Source organism: Macaca mulatta, chromosome 20, assembly GCF_049350105.2.
Source record: "Macaca mulatta isolate MMU2019108-1 chromosome 20, T2T-MMU8v2.0, whole genome shotgun sequence".
NCBI classification, from domain to species: domain Eukaryota; kingdom Metazoa; phylum Chordata; class Mammalia; order Primates; family Cercopithecidae; genus Macaca; species Macaca mulatta.
Window position 1 is genome coordinate 64305225 of NC_133425.1, and position 25765 is coordinate 64330989.

The 25765-nt window shown below is 47.5% G+C and overlaps 1 long non-coding RNA gene across 1 annotated transcript in view; it reads right to left on the reverse strand.

Moving 5' to 3' along the window:
• Positions 1 to 14056, reverse strand: part of LOC114674404 (uncharacterized) — a 27501-nt gene extending 13445 nt beyond the window's left edge. The window contains exon 1 of the long non-coding RNA XR_003725481.2: positions 13857 to 14056. This is a non-coding gene — a long non-coding RNA (uncharacterized LOC114674404). The remainder of the gene's footprint in view (positions 1 to 13856) is intronic.
• Between the last annotated feature and the right edge of the window lie 11709 nt (positions 14057 to 25765).

Below are 25765 nucleotides of genomic sequence, written 5' to 3' on the forward strand. Positions count from 1 at the left end.
GAGCGATCTGATCTAAGATGAAAATCCAATACCATAACATTGTACAGATGGTGAGGATGTTATAATCCCCATTTGACAGATACAGGAGAATGGTGGGAGAACTTGGATGGGATCTGAACTCGGGACCTCTCAATTCCCAGATTCTTTTTTTTTTTTTTTAGAGAGCGACTTGCTCTGTCACCCAGGCTGGAGTGCAATGGCTCTGCCTCCCAGGTTCAAGCAATTCTCCTGCCTCAGGCTCCCAAATAGCTGGGATTACAGGCACCAGTCACCACGCCCAGCTAATTTTTGTACTTTTAGTAGAGGTGGGGTTTTACCATGTTGGCCAGGCTGGTCTCAAACTCCTGACCTCAGGTGATCCACCCGCCTCAGCCTCCCAAAGTGCTGGGATTACAGGCGTGAGCTACCGTGCCTGATCAATTCCAAAATTCTGAAGCAGCTCCCTCGCAGCCCCGTGCAGCATCCTCCCTTCCTGGCCTGTCTCCCTTCCTCCCGTGATCTCCCCGCCCTTCTGTCCCTCCTCTCCCTGCTCTCTGTGTCTCTGTGGAAATGAAGTCAAGATTGTTTTTGGTTGACTACACTTTATGACCGTTGAAAAACATTTTAAATGTTGATCTATCTCATATATTGTTTCCGTCAAGGAAAAACAATAAAATTAGGTCGCTTCACTTTTATGTCTCCCTCTGTCTCTTTTGCCCCCACTAATAATTCAGGTGACCCTCAATAAAGGGGGAAAAAGTTCCCTAATCCTAATCAACAAGCATATCAGATTGCTCTTCTTCCTGCTGGCTGAGGCGGGAGCAAGTTTGTTTTTCCACGGATTTTAGACATCCCGACCCTGGAGCCACCAGGGAATAGTGTCAGGGTGTTGCTTTCAAGTGTTTTAGAGTCTGCTTACAAACCCTCCACCCCTCCTCTCAGTGCCCACCTCCCCTCACCAAGGCCAGACCCCCAGATTTCTTGTTGAAATGATTGCAGAGGCCTCCCAGCTGTGCTCCCTGCTTCCCGAGGACTCCTCCCCCAGCTATGCCAGAACACAGATCCCATCACATCCCTTCTCTACTTAAACACTTCCATTCCGTTCCCATGACCTACTCGACAAGGGCCAAGCAGCATGTCATCGGAGGCCCTTCACATCCCAGCCTAGGTTGACCTTATAGCCCTAGCTGCTGCCCATTGTCCCGCTCCCCAGGTACAGACCACACAGCCACACTGGGCAATGTACCCTTCCTGGAATATAGGCCTTCCCACTGCCTTACCTTTGCTCGTGCTGTTTCTCCTACCTGGGGTACCTTTTCTTCTCATCCCATCCCTGCCCAAATCTGATCAATTTTTATTCTATTTATTAGTATATTATTATTTTGGAGACAGAGTTTCACTCTGTCGCCCAGGCTGGAGTGTAGTGGCTTGATCTGAGCTCACTGCAACCTCCGCCTCCCGGGTTCAAGCAATCCTCCTGCCTCAGCCTCCCAAATAGCTGGGATTACAGGTACACGCTACCATGCCTGGCTGATTTTTATATTTTCAGTAGAGATGGGGTTTCGTTACGCTGCTCAGGCTGGTCTCGAACTCCTGACCTCAGGTGATCTGCCCACCCTGGCCTCCCAAAGTGCTGAGATTACAGGCATGAGCCACCGCACCCAGCCCCCCACTTAGATCTTAAGCTCACTGAGCACCTTTGCCTAATTATCTCCAGCCTCTACCTTCACCTCAGCACCGAGCACAGGTCCTGGGACCCAGACAGGTGCTGAGAAATTGGAATTAAAATCTGGAACTGAAAACCTTCTCTGAATTCCATCACCACATTCCCAGCAAAGGGAGTTAATGGCTGGTCTCTAGTCTCTCAACGACTTTGCCGCTGCCTTAGCCTACAAGTAACTTAGCCTACAAGTTCCTGCCAAAATGTCATTTTTTCCTGGAAGCCTTCTGGATTTAGTATTCCTCCCACTAGACTTTTCTTAGCACCTGTATGCATGTACCCAGCACCCAGAATTGTAATTGTCTCTTTACCTGACCAGTCCCCAACCAGTCTGAGGGACTGTGATCTCGCCCACTGAAGGTCCCTGGTGATAGGTAATAGTTGTAGAGCACTTTCAGCTACCAAATGTATTCCGAGCACTTTCTGTGCACTACCTCATTTAAGTATCAAGACAAGGCCGGGTTCAGTGGTTTGTCTGTAATCCCAGTGCTTTGGGAAGCCGAGGCAGGAGGATTGCTTGAAGCCAGGAGTTTGAGACTAGCCTGAGCTACATAGCAAGACTTTATCACTACAAAAATTTAAAAATTAGCCAGGCATGGTAGCCATGTCTGTGGTCCCAGCCACTTGGGAGGCTGAGGCAGGATCACTTGAGCCCAGGAGTTTGAGGCTGGCAGTGAGCTATGATTGGGCCACTGCACTCCAGCCTAGGCAATAGAACAACACCCTGTCTAAAAAAATAAAAGTATCAAGACAACCTCATAAGAGAGACACTATTAGCCCTATTTTACGGAGGGGCAAACCAAAGTCAGAGAAATTCTAAACTTGCCCAATGCCACACAGCCAGGAAGTAGCAGAAAGGGAATTTGAGGCCGGGTGCAATGACTCACGCCCGTAATCCCAACACTTTGGAAGGCTGAGGTGAGCAGATCACTTGAGGCCGGGAGTTCAAGACCAGCCATGCCAACATAGCGAAACCTCATCTCTGCTAAAAATACAAAAAATTAGCCAGGCGTAGTGGTGCAGCCCTGCAGTCCCAGCTACTCAGGAGGCTGAGGCAGGATAATCACTTGAACCTGGGAGACGGAGGTTGCAGTGAGCTGAGATCATGCCACTTCACTCCAGCCTGGGCAACAGAGCACGACCCTCAAAAAAAAAAAAAAAAAGAAAAGAGGATTTGAACCCAGCTATTGCCCACTCCACAGTGGTATTAATTGCATAACTGAGTGAGGGGAAGTGGAGCGATGTTCAAGTAGCCCGGGCACACCCTGGAGTCTTGCTCATCTTCTCCCAGAGACATAGTCCCACTCCAGCCTGTAGGGAGTTGCCCAAGAGCAAGGCCAAGGTCTGTATTCATAAAGCGTTCTTGGTGCACAGCATTTTCATAAAGACATGTTGTTCTTTGCCCTGAGAAACCGCCCCACTTCCTGCCACCCCACAGGGAGGTCCTGGGAATGGTTAACATCGCTTTGCTGATGAATAGCCTCTGGAGTAGCATAAGAAACAAAAGACCTTACAGTACCAGACCTGCTGCCAGATCATTGGACCACCCCTCTTTGCTGGTGGGCACAATATATGGTTCAGGAACCTGAAACAAGCACATGACGTTTGACCCAGTAACTCCACTTGGAGAAATTCATCTTAAAGACCTGCCCATACAATTTCTCAAAGGTGTACGGATGAAGGAGTTCCTCGCAACATTGCTTATAAGACTAAGCATTGGCCAGGTGCTGTGGCTCACGCCTGTAATCCCAACACTTTGGGAGGCTGAGGCGGGCGGATCACCTGAAATCAGGAATTCTAGATCTGCCTGACCAACATGGTGAAACCCTGTCTCTACTGAAAATACAAAATGAGCTGGGTGTGGTGGTACATGTCTGTAATCCCAGCTACTTGGGAGACTAAGGCAGGAGAATCACTTGAACCCGGGAGGCCGAGGTTGCAGTGAGAGAAAAAAAAGACTAAGCACTGGAAAAAACCCAGGTTCTTCAAAAAGGGAATTGATTCAATAAATTGTAGGCATTCAAACAGTGGAAAATGATACTGACATTAAAGTGCTATTGAGGCAGCCAGACACAGTGGCTCACTCCTGTAATCCCAGCACTTTGGGAAGCCAAGGTGGGAAGATTGCTTGAGCCCAGGAGCTCGAGACCAGGCTGGGCAACATAGCGAGACCCTCATCTCTACAAAAAATTAAAAATTAGCCATGTGTGGTGGTTCTTGCCTGTAGTTCCAGATACTACAGAGGCTGAGGTGGGAAATTTACTTGAGCCCAGGAGTTTGAGGTTATAATGAGCTATGACCACGCCACTGCACTCCAGCCTGGGCAACAGAATGAGACTCTGTCTCAAAAAAATAAAAAGAAAGAAACCGGCTGGGCACGGTGGCTCGCACCTGTAATTCCAGCACTTTGGGAGGCTGAGGTGGGTAGATCACGAGGTCAGGAGATTGAAACCATCCTGGCTAACATGGTGAAACCCCGTCTCTACTAAAAATACAAAAAACTAGCCAGGCAAGGTGGCGGGCGCCTGTAGTCCCAGCCACTTGGGAGGCTGAGGCAGGAGAATGGTGGGAACCCGGGAGGTGGAGCTTACAGTGAGCCGAGATTGCGCCACTGCACTCCAGCCAGGGCGATAGAGCAAGACTCGGTCTCAGAAAAAGAAAAAAAAAAAAAGAAAGAAACCGTTAACTGTAGTTGCCTCTGGGGAGGGAAGGAGTGTAGCATGGGATGGTACAGTAAGACTTACTGTTTTGGTTTCTTTGTTTTGTTGGAGACAGGATCTCACTCTGTCTCTCAGGCTGGAGTGCCTTAGTGTGACCATAGCTCACTGCAACCTTGACCTCCCAGGCTCAAGTGATCCTCCTGCCTCAGCCTCCTAAGTAGTTGAGACTACAGGCACAAGCCACCATGCCCAGATTTTTTGATTTTCTTTTCTTTTCTAGTAGAGACAGGGTCTCACTATGTTGTCCAGGCTACTCTCAAATTCCTGAGCTCAAGTGATCCTCCCACTTTGTTGGCATGAGCCAACAGGCCTGTCCAATAAATACAATTATATGTTTTTGTCCAAAGAGACAAAGGTTGGATATAGCTCAAAATGTCAATTGTGATTATCTCTAGAGTGACAGATCATTTGTATTTTTCTTATTTTTGCTTATCTGCATTTAAAAATTTTTTCTATTGCAGATCTTTATTACTTGTATAATTTTTAAAAGGAAAATATACAATGCTCAATGTTCATGATTAGATAAATTAAAAAGACAATAAGATACCACTACATACCTATTAGAATGGCTAAAATTGAAAAGACTGGCAACATACCAAAGGCTAACAAGGATGTGGAGCAACTAGAAGTCTCATGCATTGCTGACAGCATTATAAAATGGTACGGCCACAGCTGTGGCTTGGATGTGTTTGTCCCCACCAAAACTCATGTTGAAATTTAATTGTCAGTGTAACAGTGTTAGGAAGCAGTGCCTTAAAGATGTGATTAGGTCAGGCCAGGTGTGGTGGCTCACGCTTGTAATTCCAGCACTTTGGGAGGCCGAGGTGGGCAGATCACTTGAGGTCAGGAGTTCGAGACCAGCCTGGCTAACATGGTGAAACTATGTCTCTACTAAAAATACAAAAATTAGCCGGGCGTGGTGGCAGGCGCCTGTAATCCCAGCTACTCAGGAGGCTGAGGCAGAAGAATCTCTTGAACCCAGGAGGCAGAGGTTGCAGTGAGCCAAGATTGCTCCACTGCACTCCAGCCTGGGCAACAGAATGGGACTCTGTCTCAAAAAATAGAAATAAAAAAGGAAAACAGTTTGGCAATCTCTTAGAAAGTTAAATGTATGCTAACCATATGATTTAGTAATTCTGCTCCTAGGTATTTACCCAAGAAGAATGAAAACATATGTCCACACAAAGACGCATACATGTTCCTAGAAGCTTTATGTATAATAGTCCCAAACAGGAAATAGCCCAAGTGCTCATTAACTGGTAAATGGATAAAACAATTAATTGTGTCTATACAATAACGGAAGACTATTAAGAAAAAAATGAACTATGAACTACAGACATACACAACAATATGGTCAAAAGCATTTTGCTAAGTGAAAGAAACATATACAACAGGCTACATACTATATGATTCCATTTATATGACAATCTAGAAAAAGCAAAACTATGGGGACAGAAAAGGGCCCAGTGGTTGTCAGGGACTAGGAATGAGGGGTGTGGCCATCTACAAGGGCACAGGGGGATATTTTGGCATGATGGAACAGTTCTTTTTTTTTTTTTTTTTTTGAGAGGGAGTCTTGTTCTGTCACCCAGGCTGGAGTGCAGTGGCACGATCTTGGCTCACTGCAACCTCTGCCTCCCGGGTTCAGGCAAAATTCTCCTGCCGCAGCCTCCCAAGTAGCTGGGACCTCAGGCACACACCAGCCAATTTTTGTATTTTTATTAGAGACGAGGTTTCACCATATTGGCCAGGCTGATCTCAAACTCCTGACCTTGTGATCCGCCCATCTCTGCCTCCCAAAGTGCTGGGATTACAGGTGTGAGCCACCACACCCGGCGATGGAACTGTACTACATCTTGATTATAGTGGTGGATATACAACTGCTTGTGTCTGTCAAAACTCACAGAACTTGGCCAGATGCAGTGGCTCATGTGTGTAATCCCAACACTTTGGGAGGCTGAGGAGGGAGGATCCCTTGAGCCTAGGAGTTCAAGACCAGCCTGGGCAACATAGAGAAACCTCATCTCTACAAAAAATGAACAAAATTAGCCAGGCATGGTGGCATGCCCACCTGTAGTCCAGCTACGTGGGAGGCTGAGGTGGAAGGATCTCTTGAACTCAGGAGGTCGAGGCTGCAGTGAGCCATGATCACACCACTGCATACCAGCTTGGGTGACACAGTGAAATCCTGTCTCAAAAAAAAAAAAAAAAAAAAAAAACCCCAAACCAAACCAAAACAAAAAACCTTACAGAACTGAATGCCAAAACGTGTGAATTTTACCATATACAAACTAATTTTTGTTTTAAATGGGGGGAGGCTAAAAAAAAAAAAAAAAAGAGAAAGAAAGAGGGCTTGAGATCTGTGAAATTCTGGGTAGCAAGGGAATTTCCCATGCATACCCTGAATCAGATCTTTGTAGAACCTCTTAAAATCTGAAGTTTGTCAAAGTAAGCCCGACAGCTGTGTCCGGGACTTGCTGGTGACCTTGGGCAAATACCTTTGCCTCCCGGAAACTCAGTTTCTCAGCGCAGAAAGGGAAGAGGGAGCTCTAAACATCTCCAACAAGGCACAGACATCTGTTGGGCACTGAGTCTCTGCCGGGCTACCCATACATGTGTTTTCTCACATCAGAAGGGTAGGGCAAGACATTGGTGTTTTAAGTGTTCTTTATTAAGCTTTTTTTTTTTTTTTTTTTAGATGGAGTCTCGCTCTGTTGCCCAGGCCAGAATGCAGTGGCACGATCTCAGTTCACTGCAACATCTGCCTCCCAGGCTTAAGCAATTCTCCTGCCTCAGCCTCCCAAGCCTGAGTAGCTGGGATTACAGGCGCCCGCCCCCATGTTGACTAATTTTTATTTTTTTTATTTTTTATTTTTTATTTTTATTTTTTTTTTGAGACGGAGTCTCGCTCTGTCTCCCAGGCTGGAGTGCAGTGGCGCGATCTCGGCTCACTGCAAGCTCCGCCTCCCGGGTTCACGCCATTCTCCTGCCTCAGCCTCCCAAGTAGCTGGGACTACAGGCGCCCACAACCGCGCCCGGCTAATTTTTTGTATTTTTTAGTAGAGACGGGATTTCACCGTGGTCTTGATCTCCTGACCTTGTGATCCGCCCGCCTCGGCCTCCCAAAGTGCTGGGATTACAGGCGTGAGCCACCGCGCCCGGCCTGTCAATTTTTATATTATTAGTAAGGATGGGTTTTACCATGTTAGCCAGGCTGATCCCGAACTTTTGACTTCAAGTGATCTGCCCTCCTCAGCCTCCCACAGTGCTGGGATTACAGGCATGAACTATCGTGCCCGGCCTTTATTGAGCATTTAAATGTATTAAGCACTTTGCACTTGTTAGTTCATTTCATCCTTATACCACTCCTAGATGGTAGGAACTAGTACTACCTCTATTTTACTAATTGACAAGAATCTAGGTGCTCAGAGGTTTTATAAATTGTCAAGGTCAACATAGCCCAGTATCCCCAGTATTTGACCCAGCCCTCTCATTTCAGGGCCCATGCTCCTAATCGTCACACTAAATCATGGGACATTCCTGCAGACAAGCTGTGTGACATCATCTCAGCATCTCAGTGTTCCTGGACCTTACCCTTCATGCAGTTTAGTCTTTTTTTTTTTTTTTTTTTTTTTTTTTGAGATGGAGTCTCGCTGTTGTCGGCCTGGGCTGGAGTGCAGTAGCATAATCTTGGCTCACTGCAACCTCCGCCTCCCAGCTTCCAGCAATTCTCCTGCCTCAGCCTCCCGAGTTGCTGAGATTACAGGTGCCCGCCACTGCATCTGGCTAATTTTTGTATTTTTAGTAGAGACGGGGTTTCACCATGTTGGCCAGGCTAGTCTGAAACTCCTAACCTCAGATGATCTACCTGCCTTGGCCTCCCAAAGTGCTGGGATTAAAGGCATGAGCCACCATGCCCGGCCACAGTTCAGTCTTTTAACTGTGGGTCCCCAGCAGTTAGGGAAGCTTCAAATTAATTTCCTGGATTGGGACAAGCACTTTTTTCCCCTCCCAAACCACTATGAGCACAAAGAACTTTTTTTTGAGACAGAATCTCACTCTGTGGCTCGGGCTGGAGTGCGGTGGCACAATCTCAGCTCACTGCAACCTCCACCTCCCCGGTTCAAATGATTCTCCTGCCTCAGCCTCCCAAGTAACTGGGATTACAGGTACATGCCACCATGCCTGGATAATTTTTGTACTTTTAGTAGAGACGGGGTTTCACCACATTAACCAGGCTGGTCTTGAACCCCTGACCTCAAGTGATCCATGTGCCTTGGCCTCCCAAAGTGCTGTGATTACAGGCATGAGCCACTGTGTCCTGCCTAAGCATTCTTTTTAATGAAAAAGAAGAATGCATTCACTGCAGTGTCTAACATACATGCATACATACATACATAAATTCAAGTAGAGGGCCAGGCACGGTGGCTCACGACTGTAATCCCAGGACTTTGGGAGGCCAAGGCGGGCGGATCACCTGAGGTCAGGAGTTCAAGACCTGCCTGGCCCACGTGGTAAAAACCCATCTCTGCTAAAAATACAAAAATTAGCCAGGAGTGGTGGCACATGCCTGTAGTCCCAACTACTCAGGAGGCTGAGGCAGGAGAATCGCTTGAACCCAGGAGGCGGAGGTTGCAGTGAGCCAAGATCGTGCCCCTGCACTCCAGCCTGGGCAACAAGAGTGAAACTCGGTCTTTAAAATAAAATAAAGTAGGCCGGGCGTGGTGGCTCAAGCCTGTAATCCCAGCACTTTGGGAGGCCGAGGCGGGCGGATCACGAGGTCAGGAGATCGAGACCATCCTGGCCAACAAGGTGAAACCCCGTCTCTACTAAAAATACAAAAAACTAGCTGGGCGAGGTGGCGGGCGCCTGTAGTCCCAGCTAGAGGCAGGAGAATGGCGTGAACCCGGGAGGCGGAGCTTGCAGTGAGCTGAGATCGTGCCACAGCACTCCAGCCTGGGCGACAGAGCGAGACTCCATCTCAAAAAAAAAATAAATAAATAAAATAAAATAAAATAAAATAAAATAAAATAAAATAAAGTAGTAGAACAGAAGAAAATAGAAAATATCAGAGTTCAGGCCGGGCGCAGTGGCTCACGCCTGTAATCCCGGCACTTTGGGAGGCCGAGGTGGGTGGATCACCTGAGGTCAGGAGTTCGAGACCAGCCTGGCCAACACGGCAAAATGCTGTCTCTACTAAAAATACAAAAATATTAGCTGGGTGTGGTGGCAGGTGCCTGTAATCCCAGCTACTCGGGAGTCTGAGGCAGGAGAATCGCTTGAACCTGGGAGGCAGAGGTTGCAGTGAGCCGAGATCGCGCCATTGCACTCCAGCCTGGGCAACAAGAGCCAGACTTGTCTCAAAAAAAAAAAAAAAAAAAGAAAAACCCAAAAAACAAAAAAGAAAATATCAGAGTTCATTCCACATAAGAAAGGAAATGTTATACACATTGTGAAAACCCAATTTCAGTGTGCCCCGGTAGGATGCAAAATACATTTCTTTTTTTTTTTCTGAGACGGAGTCTTGTTCTGTCGCCCAGGCTGGAGTGCAGTGGCGTGATCTTGGCCCACTGCAACCTCCGTCTCCCAGATTCAAGTGATTCTCGAACCTCAGCCTCCCGAGTAGCTCATGTTTGTATTTTTTGTAGAGACGGGGTTTCACTATATTGGCCATACTGGCCTCAAGCTCATGACCTCAAGTGATCCTCCCACCTCGGCCTCCCAAAGTGTTAGGATTATAGGCATGAGCCACCACGTTCGGCCACAAAATGTATTTCTTACTGAGGGTTCTGACTGAAAAAGTTTGCATGACACTGACCTGATCTACTTTACAGAGGCTAAGATGGAGGCTCAGAGAGGGGAACCCAATTGCTTAAGGTCACACAGCCAGCTTAGAGTTCAGTAGTCCTGGCTGCCAGGACTATAACCATTCAATCAATCCTTTACTCATTCAACAGATATTTACCTCAGTCAGCTCTGTTTCAGGGCCCATGCTAGGCACCAGGAATATGGTGACAAACAGGATAGACCTGGCCCTGTCCTCCAGGGGCCTCAGTTCCCTGAAGGGGATGATAAACAGCTGACGAATAAGTAGGGCTTGGTGGCAGGCGCCTGTAATCCCAGGTACTGGGGAGGCTGGGGCATGAGAATTGCTTGAACCGGGAAGGTGGAGGTTGCAGTGAGCTAAGATCTCACCACTACGCTCCAGCCTGGAGGACAGAGTGAAAAAGGTTCAAGCAATTCTCCTGCCTCAGCCTCCAGAGTAGCCAGGACCACAGGCGCATGCCACCACACCTGGCTAATTTTTTGTATTTTTAGTAGACATGGGGTTTCACCATGTTGGCCATCATGATCTCTATCTCCTGACCTTCTGATTTGCCTGCCTTGCCCTCCCAAAGTGATGGGATTACAGGCGTAAGCTACCATGCCAGGCATTTTTTTTTTTTTTTTTTTTGACACAGAGTCTCACTCTGTCACCCAGGCTGGAGTGCAGTGCCTCCATCTCAGCTCACTGCAACCTCTGCTTCCTAGGTTCAAGTGATTCTCCTGCCTCAGCCTCCCGAGCAGCTGGGATTACAGGCATGCACCACCATGCCCAGTTACTTTTTGTATTTTTAGTAGAGACGGGGTTTCACCATGTTGGTCAGGCTGGTCTCAAACTCCTTACCTCAGGTGATCTGCCCACCTCAACCTCCCAGGGGTTGGGATTACAGGCGTGACCCACTGCGCCCAGCTCATCCCTGGACTGTTTTTTTTTGAGGTGGAGTCTCGCTCTGTCGCCTAGGCTGGAGTACAGTGACTGGATCTTGGCTCACTGCAAGCTCCGCCTCCCGGGTTTACGCCATTCTCCTGCCTCAGCCTCCCGAGTAGCTGGGACTACAGGTGCCCGCCACCTTGCCCAGCTAGTTTTTTTTTTGGTATTTTTTAGTAGAGATGGGGTTTCACCGTGTTAGCCAGGATGGTCTCGATCTCCTGACCTTGTGATCCGCCCATCTCGGCCTCCCAAAGTGCTGGGATTATAGGCTTGAGCCACCACGCCCGGCCATCCCTGAACTTTTTATTTCATTTCATTTTATTCATTTTTGAAACAGGGTCTTGTTCTGTAGCTCAGGTTTCAGTGCAGTGACTCACCGAAGGCTGGACCTACCTGGGCTCAGGTGATCCTCCCGCCTCAGCCTTCCCAGTAGCTGGGACAAAAGGTGCATGCCACTGTACTAAGCTATCTTTTGTTTTTTTTTGTTTTAGAAATGAGGTCTCACTATGTTGCCTAGGTTGGTCTTAATCTAGGCTCAAGCGGTGCTCCTGCCTCAGCCTCCCAAAGTGCTGGGATTACAGGCATGAACCACCACTCCTGGCCAAATGTTTGTGTTTTTTGTAGAGACAGGGTTTCACCATGCTGCCCGGGCTGGTCAACTCCCGGGCTCAAGTGATCTGCCTGCCTTGGCCTCCCAAAGTGCTGGTTATGATCCACCACACCTGGCTGACAATCCTGCAGTGGCTCCCTATTGGTCTCCAGACACAGTGCAATCTGCTGACCATGATTAACACAACCCCCACCTCTACCCCACCTGGTCCTTACCTGCTCTTTTCTTTTTCTTTTCTTTTTTTTTTTTTTTTTTTTTTTTTTTTTTTTTGTGACAGAGTCTGGCTCTGTTGCCCAGGCTGGACTACAGTGTCGTGATCTTGGCTCACTGCAACCTCCACCTCCTGGGTTCAAGCAATCTCCTGCCTCAGCCTCCTAAATAGCTGGGACTACAGGCACATGTCACCACACCCGGCTTATTTTTGTATTTTTAGTAGAGATTGCATTTCACCATATTGGCTAGGGCTGGTCTCAAACTCTTGACCTCAAGTGATCTGCCCATCTCAGCCTCCCAAAGTGCTGGGATTACAGGTGTAAGCCAGCATGCCCGGCTCCTACCCTGCTCTTCAGTCTAACCTCCCACCTCTCCCTTCTTGGCTAGACCAAGCTCTTCTCCCTTCCCGGCCTTTTCCCAGGTGGTGACTTCTGCCACAAACACCGGTTAACTCAGTTTAAATGTCACTTTGCTCCCCATCACATTTTTGAAACTGTCTCAAAAAAATGATAATAATAAATAACTGTTAAGATCATCCTTGTTGGCTAGGCGTGGCGGTTCACGCCTGTAATTCTAACACTTTGGGAGGCTGAGGCGGGCAGATCACTTGAGGTCAGGAGTTTGATACCAACCCGGCCAACATGATGAAACCCGATCTCCACTAAAAATACAAAAATTGGCTGGATGTGTGGCAGGTGCCTGTAACTCCAGCTACTCAGGAGGCTGAGGAAGGAGAATTGCTTGAACCTGGGAAGCAGAGGTTGCAGTGAGCTGAGATGGCACCACTGTGCAACAACCTGGGAGATAAGCAAGACTATCGACAACAACAACAAAGGCATTATCCTTGCTTACTGCTCTGGGTTGTAAATCCCTGAGTTGTAAATCCCTGGCTCCCTTGTCTATTCCATCAGATCAAAAGCTTCTTCAGGATAGGGAGCAGCCCCTGTCACCAGCTAAGCATTTGTGCATGCTGGTGCCAGTGAGTGTTTATTGAAGGAATGAATGAATGAGTGACTGAATGAATGTGACCTGAAAAGTTGGACAGTTACTCTGGAGAATTATAGACACCTCATCCTGTATCTGGACTCTGAAATTTTCTAGGCCTCATTGGAACCCTTGTCCTTTGCCCAGGTTTTACTGCTCTGCAGGTCTCCACCCTGGCAGGAATCTCTTGCCACTGGCTACAGTGTGAGTCCAGCCTGGCCAGCTCCACCCTTCCCACCTACAACACCTGGCAAGACCAAGACACAGCCCTTCCACAAATACATGAGTAGGTGAGCGCGTGGGGTGGACAATCCATCCAATCAGTCCTCACTGACTCTGGGAAGGGAACAAACTTCTCCCAGTTTACCTGGGATTTTCATGGGTTTAGCACTGAAAGTCTTACACCCCCAGCAACCCAGGATCCCAGGCAAATAGGGGCAGTTGGTAGCACCAGATTGGTTGGGTCATCTTTGTGGACAGTGGAGGGAGTAGGACCTTCAACACGGATTTTTAAATTTTTTATTTTTGGGACAGAGTTTCACTCTTGTTACCCAGGCTGGAGTGGAATGGAGTGGCGTGATCTCGGCTCACTGCAATCTCTACCTCCCAGGTTCCCGGGATTCTCCTGCCTCAGCTCCCCGAGTTGCTGGGATTACAGGCACCCACCACCATGCCCGGCTAATTTTTGTATTTTAGTAGAGACACGGTTTCACCATGTTGGCCAGGCTGACTTCAAACTCCTGACCTCAGGAGTTTGCCTCTATTACTTTTTTTTTTAATCTTTTAGAGAGAGAATATTTGACATATAAAGAGAATAAATATATCACATATATAAATTATAAAGTATAATAATATAGTGAATAATTATGAACTCACCACTCAGCCCAATTCTCCTTCTCTAGAGAAATACCAGTTCGAAGATGAGGAATCTTTTTTTTTTTTTGACACGGAGTCTCGCTCTGTCGCCCAGGCTGAAGCGCAGTGGCGCGATCTCGGCTCACTGCAACCTCCGCCTCCCAGGTTCACGCCATTCTCCTACCTCAGCCTCCCGAATAGCTGGAACTACAGGCGCCCGCCACTACGCCCGGCTAATTTTTTATATTTTTAGTAGAGACAGGGTTTCACCTGTGTTAGCCAGGATGCTCGTGATCTCCTGACCTCGTGATCCGCCCGCCTCGGGCTCCCCAGGTGCTGGGATTACAGGCGTGAGCCACCGCGCCCAGCTGAAGATGAGGAATTTAATGTCCTTCTCAAGCTTCCTGGCTTCCCTCCCAAGCAATTCCCAATTTTTAATAGTTATATATTATTCATAACATTTACATCTTGTTCTTTAGCTATAATTAAATCTTCTGTACTTTGTCTGGAGGTTGAGTCTAAATACTGAAAAGCAATTAACAGCATCATGATTCCGTAAACACCCCTCACTTGAGAACTCCTGGCCCCCTAAAGAAAAAAATGGGATCCTGTGCAGTGCCAGTTTTCAATCTCAAGAAGCTCAATGTCATGGTTATTAGAGGCACAAGAGATCTCAAGCCTCCTTCTAACTAACTGAGTCATTTTACAGAAGATAAATTGAGACTTAGAGAAGGAAATAAATTTTGCTTCAAGTCATAAGACTTGTCAATTCCTTACACCATGTTCTGGCCTTCTCCTGGGATTTCATAAATAAATGAGGCCAGGTACGGTGCTTCACGCCTGTAATCTCAGCACTTTGGGAGGCCAAGGTGTGTGGATCACTTGAGTTTGAGACCAGCCTGGCCAACATGGCAAAACCCTGTCTCTACTAAAAATACAAAAATTAGCCAGGCATGGTGGGGCACGCCTGTAATCCCAGCTACTTGGGAGGCTGAGGCAGGAGAATCGCTTGAACCTAGGAGGTGGAAGTTGCAGTGAGCCAAGATTGTGCCACTGCAGTCCAGCCTGGGCGACAGAGCAAGACTCTGTCTCAAAAAAGTAAATAAAAATAAATGAATGATGTTAGCTACAAAGTACCTTTTTTGAAGGGAATTTAAACTATATAGACTTTACATCAAGGATTCAAGCGCCCACGGCTGGGCACCGTGGCTCACACCTGTAATCACAGCAGTTTAGGAAGCCAAGGAAGGAGGATCACTTGAGACCAGGAGTTCAAGACCAGCCTGGGCAACATAGTGAGACCCCCCCCCCGACTGTACAGAAAATAAAAAACTAAAAAATTAGCCAGGCGTGGTGGCACATACCTGTTAGTCTCAGCTACTCAGGAGGCTGACACAGGAGGATCCCTTGGGCCCAGGAGTTCAAGGTTGCAGTGAGCTATGATCCCACCACTGCATTCCAGCCTGAGTGACAGAGGCGAGACCCTATTGCTTAAAAAAAAAAATAAAAAGGTCTCGAGACCTGTCAGTTCCCTACACTACGTTGTCTGCCTGCCTCCTGGGATGTGATAAACGAATAAATAAATGGTGTTAGCCACAAAGTCCCTTTTTTTGAAAGGAAATTCATCTGTATGGATGTCACATCAAGGATTCACGGGTATACACTAAGAAAATGAAATATTTTAATTACAGCAGGTAAAATCAGAGCGCCCTTTGTCTCCAAACTGGGCTAGGCTGAACTCGGCAGGGTGTGGTTTCATTGGCTGCCGAGCCTGGGGAGGGTTGGTTGGGGAAGGGTTTTTCTCTCCATCCCAAGTGGACACAGTTCTGGCACCTGATTCCCTTGCTCTGAGAAGAGGGTGGGGCCTTCTTTGCTTGGAAGCGGGGGACAGGAAGCAACAGGTGCCTGGGCCTCCACAGGTATGAACTGCAGCACCTTATCTGTTGTTCTTGAGATGCCAGGTCCAAAGGTATCTGAGCAACGGGAGGACACCCAGTCAGCCATGGGGCTCCATGACAGCAGCACCACTTTCCAGAGGGCTTAACTCACTCCACTTTGGTTGGAGGGGCCTGCTGCCCATGGACTTGGTTCAGGAAAAATCTTGTCCCCTGAGTAACGCGGAATACGGAAATAATAGTTCACATTGATTTGCACTCCCATCTGCCATGTTTGGTTAGGTTATTTCACCTAATTCTTGAAACCACTCAACAAAGTAGGTTCCATTATTATTCCCAGTTGTACAGATAAGGAAATTAGAAGTCCAAAGAGTCGGTGACTCTGACTCAAAGGCTTATTACTACCAGGTAGAAAAGTAGGATTCAGGCCAGCATGGTGGCTCACACCTGTAATCCCAGCACTTTGGGAGGCTGAGGTGGGTGGATTTCTTGAGCCCAGGAGCTGGAGACCAGCCAGGGAAACTTGGTGAAACCCTGTCTCTACAAAAAATACCTAAATTACCTGGGCGTGGTGGGACATGCCTATAGTCCCAGCTACTCAAGAGGCTGAGGTGGGAGGATCGCTTGGGCCCAGGAGGCAGAGAGAGGTTGTAGTAAGCTGAGATTGCACCACTGCACTCCAGCCTGACCTTGTCTCAAAAAAAAAAAAAAAAAAGAAAAGAAAAATAAAAAAAAGAAGAAGAGCAGAATTCAGAACCAGGCAGTCGGGCACTGAAGTCTGTGCTGGGAACCACTGTGCCAGGATGGTCTTAGGCCAGAACACCAGCCTCCCTGCCTCTGCCATGAAACTGGTCGTTCATCTCTCTAAGCCTCAGTCATCTCCTCTGGGAAATGGGGATGATTGTGTCTGCTCTATAGCCTGGCCAGAGGACCAAATGCCCCTCCGGCTCCAGTCCTGGTCACCTCCTCCCCTGACCCATGGCTGTCATGGAAGCTCTTGCTGGGCTGGACAACAGGGAGCTCAGGCCATCCTCTTGCCTTCCTTCTCTTGGCTGCCCTGGAGTCTGGAATTTCAGGTCCCCACAAAAGACTATTCCTTGCTAAATTAGGCAGGGTTTGCCATTCAGTTCCAATGGCACCGGGAAACAAAAGCTACCCTGATCTCAGTGGAATAGCACAGAGATTAAGAGACTGCGGAGGGCAACGGCCCAGGGTTCAAATTCCAGCTCTGTCATTTTTATTGTGAGTGATGGTGATTTTTAGGTGTCATGTTGACTGGATTAAGGGATACCCAGATAACTCATAAAGCATGATTTCTGTGTATGTCTGGGAGGACGTTTCCTGAAGAGACTGCTATTTGAATCAGTGGACTGAGTGAGGAAGAGTCACCCACACCCACGTGGGTGGGCACCATTCAGTCTGCTGAGGGCCAGGATAGAACAAAAAGGCAGACAGGAAAGGTGAATTCACTCCCTTTCTCTCTCTCTCTTTTTCTAGAGCTGGGACACCTGCCTTCTGCCCTTAAACATCAGAACTCCAGGGTCTCTTGCCTTCTCTGGAATTTGTACCAGCAGCACCCCCAACGTTCTCAGGCCTTCAGCCTGGGACCAAAAGGCTTGGATTGAGCCATGCTACCAGCTTCCCGGTTCTCCAGCTTGTAGATGGCTTATCCTAGGACTTCTCAGTCTCCATAATCCCATGAGTCAATTTCCCTAATAAATCCCCTCTCATCTCTCTCTGTATATATCCTATGTGTTCTGTTCTTGGGAGAACCCTGACTAATACACTGTGTAACATCAGGCAAATCCCTTTACTTCTCTCTGAGTCTCTGCTTCCAAATGTGTAAAGTGGTCATGACTGTAGTTCTAGCACTTTGGGAGGCCAAGATGAGCGGATCACTTGAGGCCAGGGGTTCACAACTAGCCTAGGCAACATAATGAGTCCTCATCTCTAATAAAAAACAAACAGGTGGCCGGGCGCGGTGGCTCAAGCCTGTAATCCCAGCACTTTGGGAGGCCGAGACGGGCGGATCACAAGGTCAGGAGATCGAGACCATCCTGGCTAACACGGCGAAACCCCGTCTCTACTAAAAACACAAAAAATTAGCCGGGCGAGGTGGTGGCGCCTGTGGTCCCAGCTACTCGGGAGGCTGAGGCAGGAGAATGGCGTGAACCCGGGAGGCGGAGCTTGCAGTGAGCTGAGATCCGGCCACTGCACTCCAGCCTGGGCGACAGAGCGAGACTCCGTCTCAAAAAAAAAAAAAAAAAAAAAAAAAAAAAAACAAACAGGGCTGGGTGCGGTGGCTCATGTCTGTAATTCCAGCACTTTCAGAAGCCAAGGTGGGTGGATCACCTGAGGTCAGGAGTTCTAGACCAGCCTGGCCAACATGGTGAAATCCCGTCTGTACCACAGGTGGCGCCTGTGGTCCCAGCTACTCAGGAGGCTGAGGCAGGAGAATCATTGAAATCGAAGGCAGAGGTTGCAGTGAGCCGAGATCACGCCACTGCATTCCAGCCTGGGAGAAAGAGCAAAACTCTGTCTCCGAAAACAACAACAACAACAACAAAACCCCAAAATCTGTACAATGTATGTACGTATTATAGCAAAGGACTTTCTGAAGACTGGTAAGACAATGCATACTATGGTGCACTCCAATAAGTAGTAGGTATCACTTTTATTACACGTTATAATGCAATTATTGGCATCTAGCACAAAGCCTGATACATAATTGGCTTTCAATAGATAATAAATAAAAGGTTAAGTGTTTACTTGTCTCCATCCCACAGTACCTGATGAGTTTTTGTTTGTTTGTTTTTTGAGATGGAGTCTTGCTCTGTTGCCCAGGCTGGAGTGCAGTGGCACGATTTTAAATGAGGCGGAGCTCACTGCAAGCTCCGCCTACTGGGTTCCTGCCATTCTCCTGCCTCAGCCTCCCAAGTAGCTGGGACTACAGGTGCCCACCACCATGCCCGGCTAATTTTTTGTATTTTCAGTAGAGATGGGATTTCACCGTCTTAACCAGGATGGTCTTGATCTCCTGACCTCGTGATCCGCCTGCCTCAGCCTCCCAAAGTGCTGTGACTACAGGCATGAGCCACCACACCTGGCCTTTTTAAAAAAATTTTTATTATTTTTTGAGAGAGCATCTCACTCTGTCCCCAGGCTGGAGTGCAGTGGGCATGATCATGGCTCACTACAGCCTCAACTTCCCAAGCTCAAGTGGTCTTCCTGCTTCAGCTTCCCAAGTAGCAGGTGTGAATCAGTTAATTATAAAAAGTTTTTATAGAGATGGGGTCTTGCCGTGTTGCCTAGTCTGGGCTCGAACTCATGGATTCAAGCGATCTGTCTACATCCACCTCCCAAAGTGTTGAGATTACAATGCAGGTGTGAGCCACTGCATGGCCCCTTATGAGCTTCTTTTTTTTCAGTCTCATTCTGTCGCCCAGGCTGGAGTGCAGTGGCACAATCTCGGCTCACTGCAACCTCCGCCTCCTGGGTTCAAGCGATTCTCCTTCCTCAGCCTCCCAAGTAGTTAGGACTACAGGCACCTGCCACCAGGCCCAGCTAATTTTTTTTTTTTTTAGACAGGGTCTTGCTCTATTGCCCAGGCTGGAGTGTAGTGGTGTGATCTTGGCTCATGGCAAGCTCCACCTCCTGGGTTCACGCCATTCTCCTGCCTCAGCCTCCTGAGTAGCTGGGACTACAGGTGCCTGCCACCACGCCCAGCTAATTTTTTTGTATTTTTAGTAGAGACAGAGTTTTTTTTTTTTTTTTTTTTGAGACGGAGTCTCACGCTGTTGCCCAGGCTGGAGTGCAGTGGCGCGATCTCGGCTCACTGCAAGCTCCGCCTCCTGGGTTCCCGCCATTCTCCTGCCTCAGCCTCCTGAGTAGCTGGGACTACAGGCGCCCGCCACCGCGCCCGGCTAATTTTTTGTATTTTTAGTAGAGACGGGGTTTCACTGTGGTCTCGATCTCCTGACCTTGTGATCCGCCCGCCTCGGCCTCCCAAAGTGCTGGAATTACAGGCTTGAGCCACCGCGCCCGGCCGAGACAGAGTTTTACTGTGTTAGCCAGGATGGTCTCCATCTCCTGACCTCGTGATCCACCCGCCTTGGCCTCCCAAAGTGCTGGGATTACAGGTGTAAGCCTGTAATCCTGGTCTTGTATTTTCAATAGAGATGGGTTTTCACCAAGTTGGCCAGGCTGATCTCGAACTCCTGACCTCAAGTAATTTGCCTGCCTCAGCCTCCCAAAATGCTGGAATGACAGGCTTGAGCCACCACGCCCAGCCCCTCATGAGCTTCTTAAAGACAGGGACCATATTTTGTTTATCTCTTTGTTCCTAGTGTTAAGCAGAATGCTTGGCACATGGGAGTGCTTAATGAATGTTTGTTGTTTGAGCTAATGGATGGGAACAGCCATCATCCATGGTGCTAAAACCACAAGGTGAAGGGGCTGATGGAGAATTTGATAATGGAGAGATCTGCTGACACCTACAGAACCTTAGCATCCTGAAGGTGAGTCAGCAAGAGGGTTTCTTGCTTCCTGATGCAATGCTATGGGAAGCACCCAGCAACACTTATAAAATATTTTTGCCTAAAATATTGATCTGAATCAAGGCAAGCCTATATATCTCAGTACTAGTTCATGTTACATATGGGATTGAGGAACACATTTAAGGACACCTCAAAGATGCATTCAACCAAAACAAAATGCAGGGCTGGGCACAATGGCTCACACCTGTAATCCCAGCACTTTGGGAGGCTGAGGCAGGCAGATCACTTGAGGTCAGGAGTTCGAGACCAGCCTGGCCAACATGGTGAAACCCATCTCTACTAAAAATACAAAAATTAGCTGGTCGTGGTGGCACTGGCCTGTAGTCCCAGCTACTGGGGAGGCTGACGCAGGAGAATTCCTTGAACCTGGGAGGCGGAGGGTGCAGTAAGCTGAGATTGCGCTATTGCATTCCAGCTGGGGCGAAGAAGTGAGACTCCGCCTCAAAAAAAAAAAAAAAAAAAGCTGGACATCCTACAGTACAAATGACCCTGTGTTTTTGTTTTGTTTTGTTTTGTTTTTAAAGAAGTCTGTAAGTCTGCAATTACATCAAAATAGAAACAAACAAAGGATACATTCACTATCATAGTTGTGGTTTCACAGTGTATGCAAATACCAAAACTCATCAAATTGTATATTTTAAACATATGTAGTCAATTATACCTCAAAAAAGATGAACAAAAAGGGATGGGGAAGCTTATAGGTAAAAAGAGTCTTAAGAGGCATAACAGACAAAAGTAAAATGGGGCTCTTACTTGGATCTTGATTCAAATACCTTTTTTTATTTGAGACAGAGTCCCCTCTCTTGCCCAGGCTGGAGTGCAGTGGCGTGATCTCGGCTCACTGAAACCTCGACCTCCTGGGCTCAAGTGACCCTCTCACCTCAGCCTCCCTAGTAGCTGGGACCACAGGTGCGTGCCACCACACCAGGCTAATTAAAAAAAATTTTTTTTGTACACATGGGGTCTGCCTATGTTGCTCAGGCTGGCCTTGAACTCTTGAGCTCAAGCAGTCCTCCTACCTTGGCCTCCCAAAGTGTTGGGACTACAGGTGTGAGCCATCACACCCAACACAAACTATTCATAATTGTTTGCTGGGCGCGGTAGCTCATGCCTGTAATCCCAGCACTTTGGGAGGCCGAGGCGGGCAGATCATGAGGTCAGGAGTTTGAGACCAGCCTGACCAAGATGGTGAAACCCCCGTCTCTACTAAAAATACAAAAATTAGACGGGCATGGTGGTACACACCTGTAATCCCAGCTACAGGCTGATTCTCATGAATCATTTGCACCTGGGAGGCGGAGGTTGCGGCGAGCTGAGATTGCACCACTGCACTCCAGCCTGAACAACAGAGAGAGACTCCATCTCAAAAAAAAAAAAAAAACCAAAAACCAAAAAAAAAACCCAAAAACTGTTTAAAAGATATTTTTTAGAATGTGGCTTAGTCATTCAGTGATATTGAGGAATTACTGTGAATTGTATTAGGTGCTTTACTAATGGCAATGGCACGGGATCATGTTTCAAAGATGTCTTTCTCAGATATGCAGACTGAGATATTTACAGGAGAAATGTTATCTGGGATTTGCTTTAAAATATTATTTGGGCCAGGTGCGGTGGCTCACACCTTTAATCCCAGCACTTTGGGAGGCCAAGGTGGGTGGATCACCTGAGGTCAGGAGTTCGAGACCAACCTGACCAACATGGAGAAACCTCTTCTCTACTAAAAATACAAAATTAGCCAGGCGTGGTGGTGCATACCTGTAGTCCCAGCTACTGAGGAGGCTGAGGCAGGAGAATGGCTTGAATCCAAGAGGGGGAGGTTGTAGTGAGCCAAGATCACACCATTGCACTCCAGTCTGGACAACAAAAGGGAAACTCCATCTCAAAATTATATATAAATATATATAATATATTTATATATTATGTATTGTATGTATTATGTATAATTTATAATTTATATATAATATAATTTATAATTTATATATTATATATTTAAAATATATGAAAATATATAATATATAATATATATTTAAATATATATTATATATATAATAAAATAATATATATATAATATATATATTAGGGCTGGAGTACTAAAAATACAAAACTTAGCCAGGCGTGGTGACGCATGCCTGTAATCCCAGCTATTTGGGAGGCTGAAGCAGGAGAATGGCTTGAACCCCAGGAGGCAGAAGTTGCAGTGAGCCGAGATCACGCCACTGCACTCCAGCACTCCAGCCTGGGTAACAAGAGCAAAACTCTATCTCAAAAAAAAAAAAAAAAAAAATATATATATATATATATATACACACACACACACACACACACACGCACACACACACACACATACACACACATATATATACACACATATATATACACATATATACACACACACATATATATATATAATTTGGGCGTGATGGCTCTTGTTTGTAATCCCAGCACTTTGGGAGGTTGAGGCAGGCGGATCGTTTGAGCTCAGGAGTTTGAGACCAGCCTGGGCAACACGATGAAACCTTGTCTCTACAAAAAATACAAAAATTAACCCGGTGTGGTGGCTCATGCCTGCCTTCTCAGCTACTTGGAAGGCTGAGGTGGGAGGATTGGCTTGAGCCCAGAAGGTCGTGGCTGCAGTAAGCCGAGATTGGGCCACTGTACTCCAGCCAGGGTGACAGAGTTAGACCCTGTCTCAAAAACAAACAAAAAATTCCTGCAAAGACAAAAATAAGAATGCAAAGTTACAAAGATGAAAGATTTGGTACAATTACAAAGTTTACAAAAGCTTTAAAAATTGCAAAAAACTACTGTTGGGGCTGGGTGATGAATACCTGGGGTTTCATTATACTATACATAGTGTGTGTTACACTATTTTCTTTACTTTGGGTTTTATATAAAACTTTTTTCTTGCAGACTGGAAGGGCGGCACCCCTATCAGTTAGCACCGTTTCAACTGGAGGTGGTATAGCCAGTTCCCACCCCTCCATGTTGGCAGGCAGCCAGGCCAGCAGAGGTGTCAGGAGCCTCTAGGAGTAGCAGGAAGGGAGCCTCCTCTAACCCACCTAGCCAGGAGCCTGATCAGGCTGCAATCCCTAGCAATTCCAATTTCTCTGGGGATTCCTCCCCAGTGGGGCTGGCGGTTGGACCCTTCTCCGCAGAGGTCCGGTGAGGGGCAACTCCCACCCCAGTCTGAACCCCATGACTGCACCCCTTGTCAGGAGATGAAAGGGAGAAGACTGCCTGAAGGATTAATCTTTAGCCTCCAGGCAGGCCAGTGGCCAAAACACCCAGGAAGTGAAAGTCTGTCCTCTGCCATAAGGAAACCTGGAGTCTGTGATCCCATCATGCAGGGTCTGTTATCTGACAGGTGGCAGGTTCTCTTATCTACCTGCAGTGATCTCAAGGGCAAGGCCTCTGGCCAAACATTTCTTTTCCCCAGTGATGCCTGAAATTCCACTGTTAGCGCTGGATCTCAGCAAGATCTCAGAGAAAGCTCAACTCCCGGAGTTTGGGTTTTCCCCAGTTGAGATGTTAGGAAAACAATGGGCCTTATCACCTGCACGGACAGGTTTGTGTACAGTCTCAGGGGATTCACGGACCCTACCAGAGCCCAGCCACAGACAACAGGTTAAAACCCTGGACAGCATTTACAACTTCTCTGAAGGAAGAAAAGTCTTTCTCTAGAGCCCTCTTTAAAGCGCAGTCGGCCCTGGGAGGTTCGAAATGACGAACGTGGCCAGAGTGAAAGAATTTTTTCCAGTAGATGCAAGAGATAACCTGAGGAGCTTTAGTGGCGGGGGTGGGGGAAGGAGAGCCTGGGGGGAGGCGAGGCTCCGGGCAGCTCACAATTTTGCCTAGAACTGGAAAGGGAGTGTATTGGGCCAAGAAGGCTAATCACTCACCTTTGCAGAGTGTTTACAAGAACCTTTATTAATTAAGTGCTATCAACATCCCCATTTTACATATGAGGAAACCAAAATGGTGGAGATAAAATGACTTATGCTGCTCAACTAACGGCAGAGCCAGAAGTGAATCCAGGCTGGAGTGAAGTGGCGTGGTCATGGTTCACTGAAGCCTCAACCTCCTGTGCTCAAATGATCCTCCTACCCCAGTCTCCAGAGTAGCTGGGACTACAGGCATGCACTGCTATGCCCAGCTAATTCATTCCAACTTCAGTGTATGTGCTGCCGAAGCGAGCACGCCCAGCTAATTCAAAATAATTTTTTGGGGGGAGATGGGGTTTCACCATGTTCCCAGACTGGTCTCAAACTCCTGGGCTCAAGTGATCTTCTCACCTCCCAACTAGCCTCCCAAAGTGCTGCGATTACAGTTGTGAGCCACCAGGCCCGCTGAGGTATCCCTGTTTGACAGAAGAGAAAACAGACGCGGGGCACAGTGGCTCACGCCTGTAATTCCAGCACTTTGGGAGGCTGAGGTAGGCGGATCACTTGAGGTCAGGAGTTTGAGACCAGCCTGGCCAACATGGCGAAGCCCCGTCTCTACTGAAATACAAAAATTAGCCAGGTGTGGTGACGGGTATCTGTAATCTCAGCTACTCAGGAGGCTGAGGCACAAGAATCTCTTGAAGCTGGGAGGCAGAGACTGCAGTGAGCCGAGATCGCGCCATTGCACTCCAGTCGGGGCAACAGAGCAAGACCTTGTCACTAAATAAATAAATAAACAAACAGGACGCAGAGAGGCAATTCAGTGCGTTGTAAAAATCACACAGCACCTGTCTTCCACAAGGAGCCCCTCGGTGTTCCCGCCTCACCCTGGACACCTGATCTACTCTTTAGAGCTTGGAGAAGGACTTGCGAGAAGTCTGAAGAACGCATCAGGCCTGGCCTGACTTTGCTGCCCCTAATTGTTTTCTAAAATCCTTTTTATTGAATTATCAGAGTGTAATGGAAGAGTCGATGAGAGTCGCTGCAGAGTTACAAGGCCAAGGCTTGCTGGGTAGAAGCAAGTAAAGCCCTAAAGGCTCCCTGGGCCCAGCGATGGTATAAAATATGTATTTTTACATAACTGAGAGGAAAAAAATAAGCAGACAGTGCAGCCCCATGGGGGAAACGCCTCTTTCTGTATTTCCATTATCTTGTTCAAAGCATGATCCTAGTGGGAAAGGAAATACCGGAGCCTTTTCCCTCTGAGCCTCCTGGTGGGTTAAGAGCAGAGGGAGCCAAGATACAGACATCCAAAAGACCTGATTGGAAACCCATTAAAATTGAGGGGACAGGTTGGAGGGGGGGCGCTGGGCTATCCATAAATCATCTGCAGTTGAGAAATTACCCTCGATGGGCTCAGAGGCATCTTTAGCTCTGGGTGAAATATTCCAAACATGGCCTTCCCCAGGAGGAAGGGAAGTAGGGGGTGGACCTTTTGAAAGAGTCACCCCCACTTCAAATATTTATTGAGCAGTTGCTATGATGAGCCAAGAACTCTGCTTAGCAATTGTTTTTGTATTAGCTCATGCCAACTCACT